We start from the raw sequence: 13,046 nt of genomic DNA on the forward strand, positions 1-13,046 counted from the left end.
CGCTTTGGAAAAGCATTTTCCCCACGTGTGCCCCGTTTCATTGGGCCAAAGCAATGCGCGTCTTTTTCCGATAATGCGCGGGAATTTGCTCAAATGAAAGAGCCCTCGCTTGGCATTCGAGAGGTAGAGGGAATGACGGCCTTATTCTCCATATTAGAGGCTTTTGGAGCTTCCTTCGTGCGACTTAGCCCTCCCTATGCTACCCGTCGAGGCTCACCTTTGCAGAAAAAGGTCTTCGTGTTGAATACTGTTCATATATTCAGTCACAAAAAGCCTTCAGTGCCCCTTGTCTCTCCTCGCTATGGCACCTGGACACAAATGACAAGAATCTCCCATATGGTGTGCGCATTGCTTTTACCCAGAGCAACGTAATGCAGGACATTTCACGATCAGAGACAATCAAGTTGTCACTTAAGATTCCACAAGTTTTTTTTTGCTGTGTAACTTGCATTTTCAGTAAACCAGTGTGGATATGTGAGGTGGTTCGTTTCCTTGCCCTTTTCTTGTAGTTTCTTGAAAAGGGTTATCCTCCATTACTGTTGGGCAATTGTCAAAATAAGGCTAAGCATGAAAAATCTCTCTCCCCAAATCTTCTCTTTATAGTAAGTGTGTGTGTGCAATCACATTAACGTTTCAGAAATGGGCAATTTGTTATATTTATTTTCCGCTTTGCCTTGGTTGTATTGACCTTTGGCTCATTGTGTACCGTTGGCCTGTTGTCAGTGTGAAAGCAGCAAATGCTACTTTAACTCGAGGTTTAATGAAACCTAGTTGTTATCCTACCATTGTCTTACGTTGTCATTACAAAGATCCTCCACCTTCTGTGTGGTTCCTCGTTCCACAAGTACAACACTTTTCCTGCACGTAAACAGATGAAATTCACTTGTGTTTGCCTGACAGCTTAAACGTTTTAGTACAAAGGTCAAAGATCAGGGGGATAACAATCACTGGCATGAGCCCCTCGAAAAGGTGTAGACTTTCAATGAGAGGTCTCACCGAGATTTGAACTCGGATCGCTGGATTCAGAGTCCAGAGTGCTAACCATTACACCATGAAACCCAATGTGAAGCTGTTTTCGACATGCCAGATTCCGAAGAAAAGAGCGCACGGTCTTGTGAATGCAAGAGCTCCACTATAACTAGAGCAAAGCATTGGACAGAGGGATCTGTTCAATGGGGTTGCATGCCGCATGCCGAAACCCGGGATCTTTAGATCTTCAGTCTAACGCTCTCCCAACTGAGCTATTTCGGCCACGTTTGCAGATTTCTTGACTTGCGAATCGTAGTCCGCGGACGACCCCTGGCGCTGAAGCCCTGAATTATGGAACAGAATGCCAGAGAAAAGCCTTTGGCCAGTACGGGGATCGAACCCGCGACATTGGCGTTATCAGCACCACGCTCTAGCCAACTGAGCTAACAGGCCATGGGTCTCCTGCTCTCATGATCTGGATTGCCATAGTGCCACCTTGAGTGTCCTCACAATACCATGAACGCTTAAAGCAGGGCTCGTCCGGGATTTGAACCCGGGACCTCTCGCACCCAAAGCGAGAATCATGCCCCTAGACCAACGAGCCGAGCGGTGTGCAGCGATTGTGATTTCAAGGCGCTTTGGAAAAGCATTTTCCCCGTGTGCCCCGTTTCATTGAGCCAAGGCAATGCGCGTCTTTTTCCGATAATGCGCGGGAATTTGCTCAAATGATAGAGCGCTCGCTTGGCATTCGAGAGGTAGAGGGAATGACAGCCTTATTCTCAATATTAGAGGCTTTTGGAGCTTCCTTCGTGCGACTTAGCCCTCCCTATGCTACCTGTCGAGGCTCACCTTTGCAGAAAAAGGTCTTCGTGTTGAATACTGTTCATATATTCAGTCACAAAAAGCCTTCAGTGCCCCTTGTCTCTCCTCGCTATGGCACCTGGACACAAATGACAAGAATCTCCCATATGGTGTGCGCATTGCTTTTACCCAGAGCAACGTAATGCAGGACAGTTCACGATCAGAGACAATCAAGTTGTCACTTAAGATTCCACAAGTTTTTTTTTGCTGTGTGACTTGCATTTTCAATAAACCAGTGTGGATATGTGAGGTGGTTCGTTTCCTTGCCCTTTTCTTGTAGTTTCTTGAAAAGGATTATCCTCCATTACTATTGGGTAATTGTCAAAATAAGGTTAAGCATGAAAAATCTCTCTCCCCAAATCTTCTCTTTATAGTACGTGTGTGTGTGCAATCACATTAACGTTTCAGAAATGGGCAATTTGTTATATTTATTTTCCGCTTTGCCTTGGTTGTATTGACCTTTGGCTCATTGTGTACCGTTGGCCTGTTGTCAGTGTGAAAGCAGCAAATGCTACTTTAACTCGAGGTTTAATGAAACCTAGTTGTTATCCTACCATTGTCTTACGTTGTCATTACAAAGATCCTCCACCTTCTATGTGGTTCCTCGTTCCACAAGTACAACACTTTACCTGCACGTAAACAGATGAAATTCACTTGTGTTTGCCTGACAGCTTAAACGTTTTAGTACAAAGGTCAAAGATCGGGGCGGTAACAATCCCTGGCATGAGCCCCTCGGCCGGTCGTGGATAGGTGGTATCCACTGACAGCCAATCAGATTGAAGCTCTTCTCCTGTTGTCCCAGGTCCTTGAGTGATGTCACAGCCAATCAGATTTTTTCACATCTTTTTTTTATGTTCGTTTGCACGGAGGTTCGAATCCCACTCGAAGCAACTCTGAAACATTGTTTTATGTGTGAAATGTAAATGTTGATGTTCATAACAAAATATTCTTAATGTCAGTGTTGAAATAATTTTTTTATTGTTCTCTTCACTATATGTTATTACCCTGTAGGATTTTTGATCAAATGTACATAAAATAATATTTTTAACAGCACCGAATGTATTCACATTTATGAAGAGTATTTTTTTATTTAAACTCCAATTACAATACATATGTCTCTTACCTTTGTAGTGCTATAACATTTGTAAATAAAATATATTTTACATCAGTTGAAAATATTTGCCATTTATTTGTATGTATATAAATATAAAAAATGAGTAGAAGATAAGTGCTTTTTTAGATAGTTTTTATTGTTTTCTCAACATTTTAAAAGGCAAAACAAACAAGCAAAAGATATTTACACGTGGAAAATTCTCATTTACTTTTTTCCAGAAACCCATCTCTGTCTTTCCATATTGTAAAAAGTAGACTTTTGAAAGTCTTTCCAGGTCATCTCTTTCTCCATACCCTGCTCTCTGTATATGGAATATACTTTAGCAGGACAATAAACATATTTCCCAGCAATTCCAGGAAAGCCCGTATGTATGTGTGGACTGTTTGGACCTTGTTTGAGTTCCATTTTACAAAACCGACACAGGCGACCTACATGCGGAGATTCAGGAATTTTTCGTTTTTGCTGTCCCTTCTCTTCCACCCTTTTTTTTGTGTCATCCAGTTCCCTCTGGAGGAACTCTGTTTCCATAAAATCTTTAAAAGGCATTATGGGATTTGTCAGCCCTTCACCACTATAAGCCTTAAAAACCTTGGTGGAACAGTAGAAGTACCCAACAGGTCCTTGCTGGTAAAAAAAATGGATGGAGGAACCATCACTTTCATAGCGAGACTTGGGCTGTCTGCAGGCAGCACAAGTCTTCATCTGTTTCTTTTTTTGTTCTGGTTGTTGTTGTTGTTGTTGCTGTTGATGCTTCTCCATAATACCCTCAACGATCCTCTCAATGGTTGCGTGTGAAAGTGGTGTGGTCAGAGCAAGTGCTGGTGGGTTTACAACTGCAGGATTAATTTTAACCACTGGCACACTAGTAGTCTCGCTCCCCTCTGTCAGAGAGTGCCACAGTCGCTGTGTCTGAAGTAGTTTTTCAGGAGAAGTATTTAACGAAGAACTGGTGTTTAGCAATTTGGCCAAGTGCTTGACATACTGAGCTATGTGCAGTTTTGTAGTAGGATGGAGCATGCTGTTGGGATCAGTACTGGAGTTATGGACCATTGCTGCATACTCCTGATCCACAAGTTTGAGCATATCCTTCTTCCCATGATGTTCAGTAAGCAGGTTGTCAATTGCCTCCTTCATTGCCGTTGTCCACCATTTGTGGTCTAGCACAAACACCCTTCAACCAGTCTTCACAGGTCCAGTACGAGCGCTTGCAGGTGAGGACACCATAGGCAGAGGCAGTACATGTGTTGTTCCTATAGCACAGAAAATCAGGCAATCAATATTTTGGCTCTTATACCATTTGTTAAATTAATTTGTTAATTTTTTGAATATTCACCTGGCTCTGACTGAGGCTCTGTGCAGGCACGGTGGAACAATGACACAGGCAGCGTATCAGCAGATTCTACAACAGCAGCAGCAGAAATACTTTTTTCATCAAGATGTATTTTTAGCAAGTATTTAGATTTATGTGTAAAGAAAAAGGGCATTTTAAGCATGACACTGTACATATGTAAAATGTTTACCTGGCTTAGGCTGAAGATCCACATCAGCACCATGGCATGAGGACAGCAAGGGGGCAGGCAAAGTGATAATGGATCCTAGACGAACAAAACAGCATTAATAGAGTCACTTTAAAGACATAAAGTGTATGATAACGTCCTATATATTCTTTTAAAAAAGCGTTACCTGACTCTGGATGTGGATCAAGGTCAGATGAAAGGTATCCAGCCCTGGCAGTGGACGGTCTGCTTTGCTCGGGAAGATCTAATGGCAGATCAGTTTTGCTCTTGTGCTTTTCCCAATCTAGCACAACAGGGCGACATCCAGGCTCATCATAGTCTAGCCCAAACCTCTCCCCAGAATCCTTGCTGGACACTAGAAGGGCAGGATACTTGGGCATTCCGAACACCCTTTCAGACGCAGTATTGAGATCTGCGATCAGGGATGGATCAAATACACCAGGAAGCCGAACACCTGGTGATTTCAGGTCCACCAGGCGCTGAAAGTTCCAACGTGCCACTCCCATCATCCCCTGGGCTTGAAACAACTCAGAGGAAACACGTGTGCCGGTGACCCACTGAGCCTGGTGGAAGTGGTAGCCCTCCTGCTGTGATGTGCCTCTTATTGGCACCCAGACATCAACTTTAGCTCCCTCACCCTGGACGTGATTAAGCTGCAGTGTCCCACCATGCCTATACAGGATCTCACCTGCTACTTCAGGATCACTCAGACATCCCCTCAAAATATGGACACGCTGAATGCGCCATGTCTTCAACATAGAGGGTTTGTAGAGGTGAACACCATTTGGATCAGCTGCCAAATGGAAGTGCTGCATGACCCCCTCAATCCTTTTGAGAAGTTCTTGAGAACCAGGAATCTTTGTTCTGCAGTGCTCCCGAATGTGCTGCTTGGTGGGGTTGGCTGGCTGAATACCACAAAACGCATAGGCATTCTTGAGCTTCATCAGGTCTTCTTGATCCACCACACAGAAAGCAGCAGACAGGAACTGGGTGAAGGAGCTGTATAAAGCATGATGCTCGGAAACACACTCCCGGTGAAAGCGCCTCATGCAATGAAACAGGTCGAGCTTGACATTGATGTGCTGATTGAAGCGAGATCTTGATGCGCATGCATTTTGCAGTTCACCAGAAGTGGCCTCGGCAATATCAGCATCAGCAGTTCTCCAGGCATTCCAGTTGAGATGTTCTCCAGCCTGCAGATCTGGCACCCTGAACGCTGCACAGCAATCCCTGAAACAGAAATATATATATTTTTAATTATAGTATAATTAAATTTAATTGTAGTATAATTACATATTAAAACTACAGTATTAATAGGTCTAAACAACAGTTTATGAGTAAAAAGAACGTGCACAGATGGTGAATTGTGAGGAAATGCAGGCAAACGATTGCATGATTCAAATGACTCACCTGTCCACCCAATGGTACCTTGCCTTTTCCACTCCTGCAATGTTGTACCGGTTTGCTAGGCCCTGATACATGGGTTCCATTGACCTTTCCGTCTCAGACTGCACCATCACCCACGAAAGGATCATCCAGTTTTCGTTCATGGTGGCGTAAGATGACATTGTGCCAGAGGTAAATGTAACTTTCCTTGCCACTTTCCGGGTGTGGTCAGAACGTAAAGCCTGCCCAAAGGTGCCCTGCAGTAGCTTTCTAATAGCTACCTGTTGTCGCTGGTACTCATAAAGGAGGCAGTCAGTGAGGTAGTCTGCAGACACAGAGATTCCATTCCATCCATCAGGATCATCATACTCGCCAAAGGGAGGAGGCTTGGTCTCATTTCTTAGGAATCCTGTGATGGTTTTCTGTCCATAATTTCCAGCCTCAGAATCCAGGACATTCTGGCAACTGAGGAGGTAGGCAAAGTCGGCACGTTCAAATTTCAGGTGCATCATTTCAATCACCTGCCTGGCCATGTCTGAGGGTGATTTTCCGGTACGCCGCAGCTCATCCATCACAGATCTACAGATGGCCTTCTTGTAAGTAAGAATTGCTGGCAGTACATTTGTAAACCTTTTGGGGAGCTTTTCCAGCCACTGTGGGTTGTCTGCATACCACCTTTTCTTGCAGACTTTGCAGCACAGCCGAGATGAGAAGAGGTAGTACTGACCTGTGATGCCCACGATCACACGAGGTCTACCGACTCCTGCACACGTGACCTGTGCTTTGCTACACCCCGCAATGCATGGCAGAGCATAGTTACTCTTAAGTCTAGCCATCAAGGTGTCATTTTCAGGTTTCCAAATAAAAAAAGGATGAAGCTGAAAATATTTGGCTGACGGCAGATCAGAGACTGTGTCTATCAGCTCAGGTTGAGGAGGTAAACGCCACAGTGACACGGTCTTCATGGGGTTGCTCACAGGAGGAGAGCCTGGCCACAGACCCATGGATTCCAACTCAGTCTTCATCCAGATCCTCTGTTGATGAGAACACTTCCACTGACGCGTGTCATTATCATTTCCAGGAAGCTGTGGAGCAGGAACTCTAGGAAGGGTTGGTGTGCCTGGGTGTTTGAAAATAAGAAAAAATAATAAAGTATTGTTACAGATATTAAATATGTTAATCACTTTTATATCCACAGAATACTCTCTTACTTTGCGCTGTCGGTCGAACAGGTGGTGGAACACACACTGAAGGAGGAGGAGCAGAGGAAAAATGGTTCTGAAAGCACAAATAAAATAATTAAAGCTGTTGTAAACAAAGTTAAACAAAAAAAAAAACGTTCTAGACATGTGACGAGGTCTCTATAAATTCACAATTCCAAACATAGAAATGATTCAACCCATATATATCTAATGCAACCCATTCTTACCATCTTTGTTAGATTCCTCAAAAGAAAGGGTCCTGCACGCTCGAGAGATACTGCCCTCTGATGAAGAGAGACACATTGTAAAAGAGGTGATAGTTTTAAAAACATGCATTTATAATGTATGATTCAATGTATCCATAAACTTGACATTAGAACACACCTGTCGCTGAAACACCTTTTTTTGATTGTGTGGAAGCTGATGGTTCCTGCACAAGAAACATCAGCTCTTTAGGAAGGGGCACTGGTGTTTTCAGAGCTGGCACAGCTGGTGCTTTAAAAAGGAAGTCAGAAAAAAATTCAATTCAAAGTTATAAAGAAGACAATTATATGATCAGAGAGGCGGAAATAAAATGTGTTTACCATCCACAGGAGACAGACGCAGTTCCTTTCTAGTGACCATCAGTGGTTTCAAAAGGACAGTAGATGGTTCTGCAAGACATAACATCTTGTTAATAATATCAATAGTCTTAAGAGATCTGCTTACTTTAATAGAATGAATGAAATGATGCATTAAGCCTTCTCAAATAATGTCACAAACATTTTAAACTAAACAGGGAATGTAAACAATGTAATTACAAGAACATGCACGTCTTCATGTATTAATAAACTGAAATATTTATAAGTTTACAGTCAAAGTGAGCACTTACCCAGAATGGGGGTTTATCAGTTCATCGTGGTGGGGGAATCAATTCATAGCCCCTTGAACAGTTAGTATAATGCCAACAGCACACAGATTTGTTAGTGACACACGGCCAACACACTGACACATTTAGACAAAAAAATTCATATTCAGTTTTGGAGAACATTTAATTTCATAATTCATCAACACAAAAGTGCTGACACTAAAGTGAATAAAAACCTGTCGTTGTTTCTGTGGAGTGTTTCACTTCAGCAGCTGAGCACGCAGATGATGCTGGCGCTAACAAATGTAAAAATTAGGGAACATTTATTAAATATATCAACTTATTTAATACAAGATGTCATTTAAGAAAAAAAACACTCACACTGCACCGGTAGCTTAGAGGGGGTGATGTTCAGCATTGCAGTCTCCAGCTCAGCGTCTTCATCCATCTCTGTATGGTTGACAAACAAGAGTTAAAGGTTGCTTTTACGCTGCACTTGGAATTTTTCAAATGTAACTTCATACTTTACCTTATTCTTTGTAAAGCACAAAGTATGTTTATACTTATTGACATAAATGTAAAGATTCTCTTCTGAAGGCCAAATGAGGGGAAATAACAACTGACCTGTGGGCTCAGATGTGGCAGGAACATGCGGACGGGCAGACTGCTGCTGCTTCAGCAGGTATTGTTGCAGTTTATGCATCCGTGTCCCTCGGACACACTTAGCCCCCATTACAAAGGACGCGTAACCATCAGCTCTGCCGTCCCAAATCTCCTTCCATGTACTCTTGGCACGAGCTCCGAAACCAACCAGCTGATCGTCGCCTGGTGATGCCGCTGTTGCAGCTGGAGTTTTGGACGTGTAATGTAAAAGAGACAGAATCTCCTCAAAGCTGTGGGCGTACTGCATAAAAGAGACCAGGCTGCTCTTGCTGTGCCCCTCGGTCATTGTGACTCCTGCAGCCTCTTCTTGCTGAAGGTTCTTCATCAGATAGATGGTGTACCCCACATCATTTTCAAGGAGCCACCGGAAGGACTTCCCCTTGTATTTCCCAAACTGCAGGATGTACTCACCAAAAACTTCTTTTTGGTCTGAGGCATCACCTCCTCTTTGACGGACCACATTCAGAGCATTTTGTCTCACAAGCTCCAGCTTAATTGGTGCCGACTTGTCCTGCAAAGATAGGTTGTTTTTTATTGTTCTCGCCTGGTCAGTTGGATCCTGCAGAAGATATCCCAGCGGTCCCTTACGAAACGCAACCTTTACCCTTCCAGGAAAAAAAATGACCCTTTTCTGCATGATGACCTTTTTTTTAAAGTGTTAAAATTTACATTGGAATGAAAAAGATGAAAACCAGATGGTTTTTCACAAATGCAGTACAAACAGTGTTGTGATGCTGCTATGAAGTCGTTCACCGAGATTATGTTTTAGAACCAAAGGAAGCTTTTTGTACCCACATGACTGCCCACTTTAGCTCTTTTGGATGTTTAAGATTTTCTCCATGTAGAGGTGTGGTTAAAAACGTCAAGATAGTGTAAAGACATCTCGTAAAAATTGTCCCAGATGTACCTTCTGTACTTTTCAGTTGTCGGCACCCAGAACGCAGCACTTTGTGTCCAGCACTTGTTGCCTGAGACCTCAGGACGCACCATATAATACAAGGTTAAATACTGTTTGCTCACTTGAGTTTGGATTGTGCAAAGGAGTTAAAATGTAGAAGGTGCCAAGAAAGGCTGATATACGAGATAAGTGACTATTTGTTTGATCTCCTACACAGCTGACTCGTCAGAGCCTCACCGCTAAACAGCAGCTTTTTCATTAGAAAATAACCAATTGAGAAAATGGTAATTCCCATACCGGGAGTTGAACCCGGGCCGCCTGGGTGAAAACCAGGAATCCTAACCGCTAGACCATATGGGACGCCTTAGCTAACTTCTTCCGACCTGGAGCCGACATGCACTTCAACTGTTTCCCAGTACAGAGGAAGCGAAATAACAATCACACATTTGAAGTGCATCGCAGAAGATTTTCTACCTATCTGAGCAGGTGCTGACAATAAACTTGCAACAAACGTGGTGAAACCAAGAGTCCCAAAACAGCTAGGAGACAACTATGTACAGAAGCAATCCGACTGAGGCTGATTCTTAAACGCTCTGGTTCTTGGCACAATAACGAAGGCCTGCTGTGAGCGGAGCCGTCCAAAATTACATTAAACTCACGGTGGTTTCATTCTGCGGAAATCTTTCGTAAAAGGCAGAAGATTTATGCGTAGATCAAGAGAAACTCGAGCTGCACCCACCAGCTCTCGGCCCAGTGTGCTTCCTATGTCGCACCGCAATGTTCAAGGGGCTAATATTTGGTCGAGGCTCCTACCTGATAATTCACTCTGGGAGGGGCCATGAGACAAAGTTCTCTTCCATCAACAAAATACTGCAAAAGCCAAGTCTGAAGAGATGTTCCTGAAGCTAGCATCCTACCGACCACAGGTACTAGGATCTGGATCTTCCAAGAAATAAAATACAAATCTTCAATCTCCGACAACTCTAGCTGAATCAGAACAATGGTACTGTTTAGCGTGTTGACACATGGTTCATATGCTCTCCTACTTTGAATAAAAGCATCTGCCAAATGAAAAATGCAAATGGATAGAGTACGGCGTCCTTCTTCCTCTACTGAATTTCTTTTAACCAACAAATTAAAGTGTGATGATGTGTTGACCATTCCACCGAGGTCCAAAGGAGGATTCAGAAAGTCTGCACAACACTCTAAATTAGCCAAGCTTGCAGCCTTCCTACTGCACACATCCAATATCAAAAAACTAATCTTTTCCAAAGAGAATGCTATGAGATATCGGTTGCAGTTCGGCACAAAAACATTTCCGCAATTGCAAGCCAGTCCTCGTTAGTATAGTGGACAGTATCTCCGCCTGTCACGCGGAAGACCGGGATTCGATTCCCCGACGGGGAGCTTGAGTGTCCTTGTGGGTCATCCCTGCTTTGTCAGCTCTTATGTGCAGCAAGGTATGCCAGGCATGCTCTGTCAGTAGAACATGAGACTCTTAATGTCAGGGTCGGTAGAGGATAAGATTCAGCGTCGTGTGCTCGAGCCCCACGTTGGACGTGCAAATGACTTTTGATCTTGGTGTTTTTCACCTAGGCCTCGGTTCCCAGGCTTAGTGACAGAACAGTCAGGCAGCTTCTTGGAAAATACTGAACACTTGACGACTTAACCGTTATGCTGCAAAGGCGGCTCTCGGAAAACAAACGCTATATTTTCGTGCGGCGACGTTCGTTGTTATGACTTTGCAAACCTCTGCTGTTTCTTTCCAAGTCAAACCGTTGCTCTGTCCGAGAACAACACATTTGACGTCTCTTTCTGCCGCCGTCTCCTGATAGCTTTCGTGCAACTGTCCGTCTCTGTGGCGCCATCGTTGGCGACTGCCCAGCGAGAGACCTCGTGGCGCAACGGTAGCGCGTCTGACTCCAGATCAGAAGGTTGCGTGTTCAAATCACGTCGGGGTCAAGATTTCTTTCTGCGTGTACGGCTTGTTAACAACACCGTGAGGCTGATGTCGCACACTAATTGCTGCTAGGAAGTTGTTCACCGAGATTACGTTTTAGAACCAAAGGGAGCTTTTTGTACCCACATGACTGCCCACTTTAGCTCTTTTGGATGTTTAAGATTTTCTCCATGTAGAGGTGTGGTTAAAAACGTCAAGATAGTGTAAAGACATCTCGTAAAAATTGTCCCAGATGTACCTTCTGTACTTTTCAGTTGTCGGCACCCAGAACGCAGCACTTTTTGTCCAGCACTTGTTGCCTGAGACCTCAGGACGCACCATATAATACAAGGTTAAAGACTGTTTGCTCACTCGAGTTTGGATTGTGCAAAGGAGTTAAAATGTAGAAGGTGCCAAGAAAGGCTGATATACGAGATAAGTGACTATTTGTTTGATCTCCTACACAGCTGACTCGTCAGAGCCTCACCGCTAAACAGCAGCTTTTTCATTTGAAAATAACCAATTGAGAAAATGGTAATTCCCATACCGGGAGTTGAACCCGGGCCGCCTGGGTGAAAACCAGGAATCCTAACCGCTAGACCATATGGGACGGCTTAGCTGTTTTCTTCCGACCTGGAGCCGACGTGCACTTCAACTGTTTCCCAGCACAGAGGAAGCAAAATAACAATCACACGTTTGAAGTGCATCGCAGAAGATTTTCTACCTATCTGAGCAGTTGCTGACAATAAACTTGCAACAAATGTGGTGAAACCAAGAGTCCCAAAACAGCTAGGAGACAACGATGTACAGAAGCAATCCGACTGAGGCTGATTCTTAAACGCTCTGGTTCTTGGCACAATAACGAAGGCCTGCTGTGAGCGGAGCCGTCCAAAATTACATTAAACTCACGGTGGTTTCATTCTGCGGAAATCTTTCGTAAAAAGGCAGAAGATTTATGCGTAGATCAAGAGAAACTCGAGCTGCACCCACCAGCTCTCGGCCCAGTGTGCTTCCTATGTCGCACCGCAATGTTCAAGGGGCTAATATTTGGTCGAGGCTCCTACCTGATAATTCACTCTGGGAGGGGCCAAAGAGACAAAGTTCTCTTCCATCAACAAATTATTGCAAAAGCCAAGTCTGAAGAGATGTTCCTGAAGCTAGCATCCTACCGACCACAGGTACTAGGATCTGGATCTTCCAAGAAATAAAATACAAATCTTCAATCTCCGACAACTCTAGCTGAATCAGAACAATGGTACTGTTTAGCGTGTTGACACATGGTTCATATGCTCTCCTACTTTGGATAAAAGCATCTGCCAAATGAAAAATGCAAATGGATAGAGTACGGCGTCCTTCTTCCTCTACTGAATTTCTTTTAACCAACAAATTAAAGTGTGATGATGTGTTGACAATTCCACCGAGGTCCAAAGGAGGATTCAGAAAGTCTGCACAACACTCTAAATTAGCCAAGCTTGCAGCCTTCCTCCTGCACACATCCAATATCAAAAAACTAATCTTTTCCAAAGAGAATGCTTTGAGATATCGGTTGCAGTTCGGCACAAAAACATTTCCGCAATTGCAAGCCAGTCGTCGTTAGTATAGTGGACAGTATCTCCGCCTGTCACGCGGAAGACCGGGGTTCGATTCCCC

The 13,046-nt window shown here is 43.8% G+C and overlaps 1 protein-coding gene and 7 non-coding genes across 37 annotated transcripts in view; 1 reads left to right on the forward strand and 7 right to left on the reverse strand.

Annotated features, from left to right (window-relative positions):
* LOC130414614 (mucin-2-like) overlaps positions 1-13,046 on the reverse strand; it is a 112,603-nt gene that overhangs the window by 43,013 nt on the left and 56,544 nt on the right. The window lies entirely within an intron of this gene.
* Positions 988-1,059, reverse strand: trnaq-cug (transfer RNA glutamine (anticodon CUG)). Its single transcript has one exon. It is a non-coding gene; the product is annotated as a tRNA-Gln (tRNA).
* Positions 1,349-1,422, reverse strand: trnai-gau (transfer RNA isoleucine (anticodon GAU)). Its single transcript has one exon. It is a non-coding gene; the product is annotated as a tRNA-Ile (tRNA).
* Positions 1,502-1,573, reverse strand: trnap-ugg (transfer RNA proline (anticodon UGG)). The gene has a single exon. It is a non-coding gene; the product is annotated as a tRNA-Pro (tRNA).
* Positions 9,746-9,817, reverse strand: trnae-uuc (transfer RNA glutamic acid (anticodon UUC)). Its single transcript has one exon. It is a non-coding gene; the product is annotated as a tRNA-Glu (tRNA).
* On the reverse strand, positions 10,073-10,189 carry LOC130415099 (U5 spliceosomal RNA). The gene has a single exon (XR_008905868.1). It is a non-coding gene; the product is annotated as a U5 spliceosomal RNA (small nuclear RNA).
* trnaw-cca (transfer RNA tryptophan (anticodon CCA)) lies at positions 11,348-11,419 on the forward strand. The gene has a single exon. It is a non-coding gene; the product is annotated as a tRNA-Trp (tRNA).
* trnae-uuc (transfer RNA glutamic acid (anticodon UUC)) lies at positions 11,935-12,006 on the reverse strand. The gene has a single exon. It is a non-coding gene; the product is annotated as a tRNA-Glu (tRNA).

The sequence above is a fragment of the Triplophysa dalaica genome, chromosome 24 (assembly GCF_015846415.1).
Source record: "Triplophysa dalaica isolate WHDGS20190420 chromosome 24, ASM1584641v1, whole genome shotgun sequence".
Lineage (NCBI taxonomy): Eukaryota > Metazoa > Chordata > Actinopteri > Cypriniformes > Nemacheilidae > Triplophysa > Triplophysa dalaica.